Here is a 13,313-nt window from a genome sequence, read left to right as displayed (position 1 = left end):
GCCGATATCCGATATTCTGATCTTGAAACATTTCAAAATATCAGAAAAATTTATATCAGGAAAATTTTATAGAAGATAGTTTATATCAGGACTTTTTGTGAAGTAAGGGAGGAGTTAAGGTGAAGTGGGGCCCACTTTGGTAATTAAACATTGTACAAAATGAACTACCGCCACTTTACAATATTGATATTTCGGGTCTCATAATTTTTTTTTTTAATTAGGAATTGGAATAAATTACTAAGATATCGAAAGCAGGTTATCTAATTGTTCTACAATTTTGTTGGGTGACTGTGTAGGGCCATTAGTAGAAAATGAAGAAATTAGTGAAAATTGACTAGGAATTAATATTTACAATCAATTACGAATTTATTTACAAAACTTAAAATAATATATATTGTACATTTTTTAACCGAGGCGGTAAAAATTATCAAACTTCGAATGAGCATCATTTGCAAACCGAGTAACCAAATGAGATGACACAAGTATCGATGGAAAGCTAGTGAAAAGTTGAAACCGATGAACCAATCAAAACCAAAAGTCAAGGAAAATGAAAAAAGGGAAATATTATAGGAAATTTAACCAAAATAAAATATTAAAAGTCGATTTAGCCAAATATCTATTGAAAGGGTTCCTATTATTTGAAATAAATAAGTAAAAAATGAGAATTGTTGGGTTTTCCCTACAACAAAAGTGTAGCTTTATTTGACCTTGTTCGAACTTACCATAATGACCAACTCCAGCTACATCAAGAGTATTATCAATCAATCTCGTAGTACATATATTTAACTTCATCAACATTTTGGTATTCAACTAATATCATTGGTTAGACATACTTTTTTCCAATTACTTTTAGGCACCTTTTCCCACCAGGGGACATGATTCTAGATTAGGGGTTAGCAATGTTGGAAATGTCACCCCAAGATATTTTGAGCCTTTTTCTTTGATCCATGGGCACTAGTAAAAATAAAGTTTCTCCAATAAATTACAACCCCTTTCTATTGTATCCAACCTTAAATCACCAAGTAATGGGTAGTTCCCAAGACTCCATTGCCAATAAAAGAGAGGCCTATATTATTATTCCCATGATAAGATATATATCCATGATTTAGAAATTTTATGAAGCCCCCATGGCCACTTGTGTATGAAAAAATTGCAACAAGCTTAATATCAATATATTTCTTCCCTTCTAACCATCTAGTGAGGTCCGAAGTAGCCCATCATGGCTTCTTTTTTGACATCATTTTTTCAAGAGTCACTTTTTCTACCAACATAAATATCTATCACATTTTACTTTTCATCTGCAACTTCACAAAAGTATTCATCACAGAGGCATTCATATCTGTCTTGGCTTTAGAAGGGTTGGCATAAATCAAAGCCCTCATAGTATGTTTTTGTTGGGCTTGCTTCAAGCATTCTTCAAACTCTTTCTAGTTTGTTTTTCTCTTTATTCTTTTTTGTTTTGTTAAGTCAGTGTTTCATCTCAGAAGTATGATTATGGGAGGGAGAATCATTTTGGAGTAATTTTGGAGGACCTTTAGGTGATAATGTTGAATCATTTCAGAAAATAAAGGACCTTACTTGGAATAATTCACCTTCATGTCTAGCATGGTTTTCACCTTCTTGAACACAATTTCAACCTACCTCTATAGAAGCAGAGTCCAAGAAGTTATGGACCATTTCCAATTTTTATGCCTCATCTTGAAGAGTTGGACCAATTGTTGAGTCATATTGATTCTCTTAGATGTTTTCTAACTATCCTTTAGTTTGAAGAAATACTACAACTTGTTTTTTAATATTTCCATGGAAGTTAATGCTCTTGGTAGGTCAATGAGTTTATTGTGCTTGATTATCAAGTGCAATAGATTACTTTTACTTGTAATAGTGTATTTGCTATTATATGGTAGGTGGTTCAACATTAGCATAAGAGAAGTTTTTTAGCACAACATAACCATCGCGAAGGATCTTATATTTCTTCCAACTATCCGTTGGATAGTGAAAATACCTACAACATGTTTGTTTAATATTGCCATGGTGATTAATACTCTTTCTAAGTAAGTGCATTCTTTAACATTTACATGAATCTTATGATAATATGTCTGCAAAGTAACTTTTTGAAGTTGATCCGTAAACTTCCATGGATATTCCACTGGACAGTTCATCACAACAAATCTGATAATATTATATTAAAAATTTGAGATCTAAACTATTATAGTTTTATTTAATTTCAAGACCTATAGATCTTACTGTAATTAGTGAATGCATGTAAAAGTAAATTATGCAAAAATAATAAAATGACAAAATAATCTCACACACATATAAGACACAAAATTTTCTCTTTGGGAAACCCTTTCGGGAGAAAATCGAGCTGGAAGGTGATGATGCTTCACTCTCTTTCTTTGTCTGGAAATATTGTTGTGGGTATAAAGAAGTAATGCTTGTGCCTCATGGGCTACTATAGTGTGTAGATCCTCTCTATGTGCTCTACCTCCTATATATCATCACTATCTTTGCTCATCTATGGAATAAATTTTCTCAAAATAATGGAATGCCTCTTCCTCCTCGTGGCCTAGTTATAACACAACCCGATAGCCTACTAGTGGTTAAGTTTGACTACATCAACTCTTAACTAGAGTTACAAAATAGACTCTCTTATATTATTAAACATCAAAAAAATTTGTCTAGCCCATTTTCCATGAATAATGTGGGTTGAAACCACATCCTCCCGAACTATAGGTGTGAAAACAAGAAAGTCAACTTTTGAGTGGCATAAATTTTTCATATAGACTCTGATTGAGACGATTCTTGCACCATTGGAAAGAATTCTATGTGTATATCAGCATGAAAATGTCTAGTTCTTAAGCGATGAATTTTCCCCCCCCAAGAAATTTCATTTGATGCCTAAAAACACTCCCGGAAGGTTTCAGACCTCGTTTTACCAAACTTGGTCCTACCGGTAAAAACGGTCTTGTAAGCTGATTCCTCCACTTTTTCCCCTCCAAATGCATCGAGATGGATAAAAAAAAGATAATGATCCAAGTCAGATCACACCTCCCCATTTTGAGAGGCTTTTGGTCCCCAAAATATTTTACTTGATGAGGTCAGTAAATTTTTCCCCCACCTTCTCTCTGGTGTACCATTTAGCTTTGCATGGAAGTTGTCCCTTCAACCCAATGTGCCAAAGGTCAAGCTTTCCCTGTATTGTAGTTCTGGACCTTTTCTCCAAAACAATATCCAATATCAACTCTACCTTACCATCTGGTGCCAAATCCTCCACAGAAGGTAGGACCTATTCTTCTTCTTGATCTAACATGTAAGGCTCATAGAGTTTCAAATTCTCTACATTTATAATTGAATAAATGCACATATATGGTGGTAAACTGAGTCGATAGGCGTTATCACCCACATTTTTTAGTATCTCAAAGGGACGATATCTTAGAGCCTTGATTTTATTACCAACCCCCTACAACCTCTCCTTGTTCAATTGTAGCCATAGTTTGTCTCCCACCTTGAATGATTTATTTATTTTGTGTTGATCATTTCTGGCCTTATACTCCTCCTTCGAATTTTGTAATGTTTCTTGTACCTATACATGGATCTTCCTAATAATCTCTATAAATATTTCACCCCTCAAAGCATCTCTTGTAAGGTCTTCCTTCACTCCTCCTTGTTGCCCATATGCAATATCCAAAGGTGAGGGTGGAAAATATCCAAAACAAATTTCAAATGGGGACTTTCTTGTAGAAGTGTGGACCGTTCTATTATAAGAATGTTGTATGTATGCCAGATTTTCATCCTAGGTATTCAGATGCTTTTGGTTGTAACCCCTCAGAATTTGCACCAAAGTCCTGTTGACTAGTTCTGTCATCCCATCTGTCTATGGATGGAATATTGTGGATCTCTTAAACTTTGTGTCAATATTCTCCAACAATTTAGTCTACAATGCACTGAGAAATCTTGTATCCCTACCTGAAATGATGCTCCTTGGTGTCCCAAAGTGTACCAAGACTTGTCCAAAGAACAAGTTTGTTTCTTCATTTCCACAGATGGTCTTTTTAAAGGGCACTAACGTATTGTTGAATAGGTCAACTAGAGCGACTAGGTAGTCATGTCCCTTCCTGGTTGTTGGTAAACCTCCCATAAATTCCATGGAAAACCGTTCGTAAGGATGAGTAGGAACATGTAAGGGATGATACATACCCTATTTCCTATTGCTAGGCTTGTTGGTACAAGAAAGCATGCGTCCTCTTATGAGCCTAGCTACTTGCTCTTGCATCTTGGGCCAATACACATACCTCTGCAAGCTAGCCATGGTCTTCCCTACACCAAAGTGTTATGAAAACTTGGAGGTGTGAGCCTCTCTAATCAGCTGCAAATGCTCACCTTTAGGAACACATAGCTTATCCAACCTATAGAGTAACCCATCCCAGAGATGGTAGTGAACAGTGTTGTGACCATCGTGCATATGACTCTGACACTACAACCTCTGATACACCTCCTTCAAATACTCACCTTCTGAATATTCTTCTATGTTTACATCAACAATGAACGTCTCCATGTGCATATGAGTCCCCAAAATTGTAATATTTGATGTAGGTTACCTTGAAATAATATTAGCGAACCTTTTTGTGTTTCCCTTCTTATACTTGATCATGAAATGAAATTGTTGAAAAAACCCCATACACATGTAATGCCTAGTTTGTTATAGCTTATTCTGGGCCTACAAGTACTATAACTTCTAGTGATTTGTGTAGATTATTGTCTCCTTTCCTGTCATATAGTGCTTCCACTTCTTCAAAACCTATGCAATGGCATAGAAATCCTTATCATAGGTAAGGCAGTTAAGAACTTCCCCAAGAGATACTTTAGAATGGTAGCGAACAAGCCTTCCTCCTTGCATCAAGATGGCTCCCATAACATACCCACACATATCTATCTCCACTTCAAAGGGTCGTTCCAAGTTTGGTAATTGCAATAGTTGTGCTTCACTGATCTTCTTCTTTAACTCATTGAAAGCCTTTTTTTGAACTTTTTCACACTAAAAACTCTTGCCACTTGTAGCTGTGGCATGGAGCGGTGCTGCTACCACTGAAAACGAGGCTATGAATTTCGTGAGGTAATTTGTTCCTCCAATGAAACTCCCAACCTTAGTAACATTAGTAGGCACCAGCCATTTCATGATGTCGTCCAGCTTGGAAGGATCTATCTTCAATTCTCCCCCACCAACCACATATCGTAAATACACCGAGGACTACTGTGGAAACTCACACATCTTGAGATTCTCTAGCAGCTGGTGTTTCTTTAATGTTTCCAATGTCTACGTGAAATGCAAAATATGCTCCTCTGAGGTAGCATTATATACCAATATATCATCAAAATAGACAATAACAAATGAATCTATAAAAGGGCATTGTAAATTATTCATTAATCTAATAAATGTAGTCGGTGCATTACGTAGGCCAAATGGCATAACTAACCACTCATACAAACATTTCTTGGTTTTCAAGGCAGTCTTCCATGTATCTTCTTCTCTGACTTGAACCTGGGGATATCCATAGTTCAAGTCTACCTTGGTGAAATACTTTTCTTGCTGCAACTGATCTAGCACATCGTCTATCTTGGTTAAAGGGTATCTCTTCTTGAGCGTGAATTTATTCAATGCACTGTAATCTATACACATCCACGATGTCCCATCTTTCCTTGGCAGAATGATGATGGGTGACCCACATGGTGATGTACTCTGTCGAATGACACCCTATTCTTGTGGCTGTTGCAACTGTTTATTCACCTCACTTTCTTCTATAAGAGATTGGTTGTATGAACCAATATTTGGCAACAGGGAGTCTGGAAATAGTTGGATCTCATGCTCCACTTCTCTCTTTAGCGGTTGCCTTTGATGATGAACAATATGCCATCCTTGATGAGATGGTATTGGTTAGATTTCCTCATGAATATTGTAGCACGTATGTACATGTATGAACTCCCAAAAATGACTCCACATACATCAAGGGGAACCATATCCAGATCTACTTCATCAATAAAATTAGCACCGATAGCAAATCTAGTTTTTCACAATTTTGTTACCTTCAACTCTACATCCTTATGTACCCATACTAGTGGATATGGGTTTGGATGATCACGAACTTCCAGCCCCAACTTCTTGACAAGATCTGCTACAACGATATACACCTGAGATCGTAAATCAAACAGAACATCAATCTTTGTCTTCTTGACCAAGATCTTTACATGGAAGAGTTTGGTCATTTCTTTCCCTTCCTATTGTTGAAGGCTACTCAAGGTCACCTAATTTTGCACTAATGTGCAGTCGATCTTCTCATCCATGTTTGAGTTGCTTTCAACTTGGTTGCTCGAATCAGTGGCCATGAGATTCTTCTTCTTATTATCTTTATTCTTGTTCTTAAGGTTTAGATCTAGATGTAACTGCCAACACTTCTCCTCTATATGGCAATCAATTTTGTAGTGGTTACAATGGTTTCTGGGATATTTTTACCAGTGTGTTGTGGATGTCATCTTTTTATATTTTTCCCATTTTTGATTCTTCTTCCACTCCTTAAAATTTTCCTCTTTCTCCTTCTTCTTTGATCCACTTGATTGCAGTCTTTTTCGGCCTATTTTTTCCATGTATTGTGCATATATGACAACCTCATCCACTGTTTTGGGCTTCAACAAAATCACTTGCTCACATAGATGGTGGTGCATACCCCCCAACATTATAGCCATCTTCTTGAATTCTATAGTGTACTCTTGTATGCTTTGGCCTCTCTTTTTGTTGGAAATACTATTGGGGGGGGGGTGGATCAATATTATCAAATCAATAATTTAATTTTCCAAATAGATTTGTATATGCTACTTCACCTAAGTGAACTAGCATGTATACACGACTGTACTTAAGGAAACTAGCGTATATGCAGAGAACTTTTGATTTACCCAATTTATCATGCATTGAACTTCAATTAGTATATCATAAATTTATTACACAGTGTAGTAAAAGAAGAATAAAGCATCACACATAAGAAGAACACATGAACACCAAGATATGAGGTGGAAACCCACTGTGGGCAAAAACCACCTACTACTGTCGTCTATGTTGTCTTTTAATAATAAGAAAATGTGTTTACAATTTTGTATTGGTGTAGACTTCTACTAGTATGCAGTCTTCTACGTACAGAAGGTTACAACATTCTATCATTCTCCAACTTCTCCTAGAAGGGAGCTACAATCCCTTAACTCTTGTACTAGCTGATATGTTTACTAGTACGTAGGCTAGGACCTACAGAAGGCTACAAGCTTCTTTCTTCCTCAAAGGACCATGTTTCATAAATTTTTAGATTGGATCCATCAACAACATCATTCAATCATCAAATACATCCTCATCAACCAATCACTTTCTGAACCAACAACAACCAAATCAATTAATCACTTTGACAACCCATCAATCTAATCATTTAGAATACTATCACCAGAATACAGTAACGAGAACCCAGAACTCTGCAACAGTAAAGAGAAGTAACTGAAACATATTTTATAAGGTATATGTGATTTCCATGTGTCAAACCTATGTGTATACGTGCTTTTCTCAAAGCCAACCAGTGTATACATCTAAAAATATTAATTCATAATTCTACAGCTATTCTAAAATTCAGTTATACCCAGATTATAGTATTTACATAACAACACATGTGTCAGTATACAAATCTAGAATAAACATGATCAACCATATGAAGATAATTCATTTCAAGCCTTAAGATCTTGATTGACCATTAGATCTTATCCTCCACCAACTGCTAAGGTTCATCCCTAGTTCAGATCAAGCACAATACCATAAGCCGATAACTTGCATACTAGATCTCACACTTCATCAGATATTCGATACTTGTACCTTTGGCCTAATGATATTCTCCTCCTTTTATAGTTTTATGCCTTTCCCAATACCATGGAACAAAACCACTTAGGACCAATACCTTGGACCAAATACCTAGGGCCAATACCTCGGACCAGATACCTTGGGCCAATACCATGGATCAAAATACCATGGGCCAAATACCACAGACCAAAAAATTAGTTTTCCAACATATATGTGCTTTTCCTTCTGTGAAAGTGTGTGTGTACGTATATGCAACTTATACATAGTGATCTTGCATGTATACGCAGGTTGGGCAAGGTGAACCTACATATACCTCTCTTTCTTCATTCTGTGTAGACTAATATGTAATTATTTGTTGTTAACCTGTTGTAGTGTGATCTTTCATCTGAGAGAGTTGCCATTATACATTACTTATAAACTGATTCCTGCATTTTGTCATATTGGTAAACACAACTGCCATGCATTATGTCACATCTGATATCTCTTATGTAGATTCATCTAGTTACCATATACAATTAAGTTGTTTTGTGTTCGGTAAACTTGACTCAAGATAGAGTCAAAGTTGACCAGGTTAAACAGTGATGGTTTTGGGGCACATGGTATTGTGCACCCATAGTATTTTTCCCATGGTATTATATGTAATGGAGCTTATAAAAGGCTAGAAGGACTTCATTGTAATGCAAGACCTGGAGGTGAGCGGTGAAGGCTCACTTGGTCAGATTGGCCAGGGTTTTGGCCAATGCTAATAAGATCTTATTAGGTTGGGTTTTTCCCCGGATTTGGGGTTTTCCCGGATAAACATTTGTGTTTATGTGTTTATGGTTGTTGCTGGCTATTTTTATATTTATTCCTCTCAGTAATTATTTATGTTATGCAGTAAATTTCTTAACAATTGGTATCAGAGCCATATATTGGCTTCAAAGGGATTCTTTGATGCCAGGGGTTTTATAGTGCCTGATGAGATCAATGCAACCTTTCTTTTACAGATCTGGGTCTGAAAATAATGGTGGAACAATCTTATGCAGAAGAACCTCAAGGAGAATGTGCAGAAGATAGTGCCGGCCAGGGATCGTCGGTGCTGGAATCTACGAGGTCTCCCAGTTGGAGCGGTTTGATAGAAGTTTTTGAGCACATCAAATTGAGAGAGGATGGATCATAATCACAGCAGTAATAAACAAAACAAAAAAAAAAATAATGAAGTCAAAATTATTGCATGTAAATGGGCATACTACTGTAAGACCTGGCAAGGCATGTGTACCCCTCGGTGATCACCGGTAAAGTCTGCGCTAGACCTAGGTGATAGGGGGATCTCAGATTAACAATACCCAGGGTAAAAACTCTGAGGGGGTAAGATATAGAGTGAGCGGGATTATCTCACTTAACAGGTTTTGCTGGAGTTAGTCAAGGAACCCCAAGTCATGTTTAAGGGGGGAATTGTTAGGTAAACTTGACTCAAGATAGAGTCAAAGTTGACCAGGTTAAACAGTGATGGTTTTGGGGCACATGGTATTGTGCACCCATAGTATTTTGCCCATGGTATTACATGTAATGGAGCTTATAAAAGGCTAGAAGGACTTCATTGTAATGCAAGACCTAGAGGTGAGCGGTGAAGGCTCACTTGGTCAGATTGGCCAGGGTTTTGGCCAATGCTAATAAGATCTTATTAGGTTGGGTTTTTCCCCGGATTTGGGGTTTTCCCAGATAAACATTTGTGTTTATGTGTTTATGGTTGTTTCTGGCTATTTTTATATTTATTCCTCTCAGTAATTATTTATGTTATGCAGTAAATTTCTTAAGATTCTGCTACAAGTGGGTTTCCATCAAGTACAACACCTGTATCATAATGCCAACAATCTCCCCCTTAACACTTGATGGAAACAACAACACCAAGTCACTCTCCCCCTTTCACATCAAGGGCAAGGGGTCATGCTCCCCTTGAGTACATGTTGAATTCTCTAATATGTTGAAATGTACTGATTGAGCTCCCATGATTGAGTCCATGCTCCCCCTGAGCAGTAGCAAAGTCTGCAAGAAGAATTTTTAAAAGAATAACATTACTCTATAAATCAACCATGTGAGGATGGCCTTCCTATCACCAATGACTCATACAATCATCTCCCAAACAAGTGGGGATATACAAAATTCGACTCATCCACCCAACCAAGTTGGGATATACCAATTGTTTATACATGACAAAACAAGAAATATTACATCATCCATCCCATGCATAGTGGGGTTACAAATGAGGTATTTTCATGACCTTTAAATTAAATGATATACATGACATTTAGAATATAGAAAACCGATATAAACAAGACCATGATAGTCATCAACAACTATCATACACCATATATAATATGCACTATCAGCAACGTTAGGATCAACAACCTATATATTTCCATCATCAAAAGAGTCACCTAAATCAAAACAATTACGGAGATATGTACCAAGATCTTCTAAGATAATGCCAACAACACATTATTAGAAGAATATGCTCCCCCTGAATTTGTGCCAGATGTTCACTGTCAGATCTGATTATTGCATATATCAGTAAGAAATATCAAGGCATCATCATCAATCAAATATACATCAAGCTATCAACAACTTATGAGGACCAACATATTTCCTCATGTTATCAAGAGATTGTAACCATCATCAAACAAAGTAGATAATTGATAGAACTATATTAGAGCCCTTTTTCCTGAGTCTGGCCCACTAATTTTCCTCAAACCAACATATACGCAACTATGCCCACAGAAACTTGCCTATTTACGCGACTACGCTTCATGAAACTCGCGTATAACAACCTTTCTCTGAAAACTAGGATTTAACAGTAGGATGATGTAGCAACTACTCCCAACTTTTGTGTGAGATATTCAAATGTCTCTCTGGTAGTGGTTTAGTGAATATATCAGCAACCTGTTCTTTGGAGGGAACATACTCCAATTTGACCTTTTGTTCAAGCATGTGTTCACGAAGAAAATGATGTTTGATGGGTATGTGCTTGGTCTTGGAGTGCATGACTAGATTCTTTGAAATATTGATGGCACTTGTATTATAATATAGAATAGAGATGGGTGGAGTACATGTGATCTGAATATCTTGCAAGGTTTGCATCATCTAAAGTAGTTGTTTGCAGTAAGATGCAGCAACCACATATTCTACTTCAGCTGTAGATAATGCAATTGAACTTTGTTTCTTGCTGAACCAAGACACTAACCTGGAATCCATATAGAATGCACCACCATTAGTGCTTTTTCTTTCATGAAAAATTCCTACCCAATCTGCATCTGTATATGCATGAAGAGTAAGATCTCTATCTCTAGGATACCATAAACCAACATTCTGTGTTCCATGAAGATATTTCAAAACTCTTTTGACTACCTAAAGGCGTGATTCCTTTGGACTTCCCTGGAATCTTCCAACTATTCCAACTACATGGATGATGTGAGGTCAGGTACCTATTAGATAAAGCAGACTGCCAATCATGGCTCTGTCAGTTGGTTGATGTACTACTACTGATTCATCATTTGAGCTGAGACTGCATCCTGTTACCATTAGGGTACATACTGGTTTAGAATCTTCCATGCCGTACTTTTTCAAGATCTCTTTGAGATATTTGGTTTGTGAAAGAAAAATACCATCTTTATTTTGTTGAATTTGTGGACAAAGAAATAGGTAAGCTCACCAAGCAAGGACATTTGAAATTCTTGTTGCATTACTGAAGCAAAATTATAACTCATTGATTCTTCATTGCTACCAAAAATGATATCATCAACATAAACAACAATTATTAGCAATTTATCAGTGTCAATATTTGTATATAGATTGCTATCTGCTAACCCCTTTGAAAAGCCCTGTTGGTGGAGATATTTGCCAAGATGGTAATACTAGGCCCTTGGAGCCTATTTTAGACCATAGAGAGCCTTTCTAAGTCTGCATACAAGTTTTGCATCATTTCAAAGAATGAATCCTTCTGGTTGTTCAATATAGACTTCTTCTTATAAGTCTCCATTAAGGAAGGTAGACTTTACATCCATTTGGTATCCTATGAATTTCTGAAAACTAGAAACAACAAGAAACATCCTTATGGCTGCAAGTCTAGCAATAGGTGCAAAAGTTTCTTCAAAATCTATACCTTCTTTTTGAACATATCCTTTACAAAAAATTATATCCTTGTTTCTAATAACTTCTCCATTTTCGTTCAACTTGTTTTTGAATATCCATTTATTTCCTATGATATTCTTATCATGAGGTCTAGGAACTAATTGCCAAGTATTATTCTTTTCAATTTTCTCAAGTTCTTCATTCATGGCCTTGACCTAACATTCATCTTCTCATGCTTCATTTACATTTTGAGGTTCGGTGGAGGACAATAGTTCGAGATAGATTGAGGTTTTTGTAATGGTTCTTCTTGTCTGTAAACTTGCCTCTTTTTCCCCTAAAATTTGAGTTTCTGGATGATTTTTCTAAATATACCTGGATGGAGTCTTTTCTTCTACGGTTATCTCTTCTTTCGGTGCTTCATTGGTTTCTTCTTCAGAATTAGTGTGATTTGATGTGGGAAAATAATCCCCATCTTCCTCATTGTCAATCTTCGGTTTTTATCTGTTTTTTATTTTTTCATGCTTCATCAACCACGACATCAATACTTTCAATAATCTTCCCAAGTCTTTTATTATAACATTAATATCCTTTACTTCAGGAAGAGTAACCAAGAAGAATTCCTTCATCTGCTCTCAGTTCAAACTTACCAAGATTTTCATCAGTCCTTTTGATGTAACATTTGCTTCCAAAAACTTTAAAGTATTTAATAGTAGGAGTCTGACCATACCAAAGTTCATGTGGAGTTTTAGTGCTGCTTACCTGAAAATTTTCTTAGTTGAGAATAGTGACGGTAGCGAACGCAGCTTCACCCCACAAGGTTGCAGAACTTGCAGATTCATCTAGCATAGCTTAAGCCATTTGTTGAACAGTTATGTTAGGCCCCTATACTACTAGTGTAACCCCTTATTGTTATTAGTAAAACCTCCTTATTATATTTTTGTACCCATGTAGTCCCAATATTGTTACTATTGTGCCCCATAGAAATCCACTATTGTTATTATTATGCCCTTACATTATTATTGTTATGTCAGCTCTGATTATATTATGACCCCTTAGACTCCTCTATATAGAAAGGAGGTATTTTCATTTGTATCATTAAAGAATTGTTCACTTGTGTAATGTAAAAGAGGCTGGCCACTCGAAGAGACTAAATTCTAAGGCATTCAACTATCTTTTCTATCTATTTTTGAGTTAGTTTCATAACATTTGGTATCAGAGCTTTAGATTCTAGGGTTTCACTGCTCCAAATAGGCCATCGTGAACTTTTCACTCTAACTTTTTTCTGCTACGTTTCAAAAGAAAAAAAAACCATTTGAGACGAAAT

The sequence above is a fragment of the Pinus tabuliformis genome, chromosome 8 (genome assembly GCF_031772625.1).
Source record: "Pinus tabuliformis cultivar Carrire ecotype Pingquan chromosome 8, CPIR1, whole genome shotgun sequence".
Taxonomy (NCBI): Eukaryota; Viridiplantae; Streptophyta; class Pinopsida; order Pinales; family Pinaceae; genus Pinus; species Pinus tabuliformis.
This window is presented reverse-complemented; position numbering follows the sequence as displayed.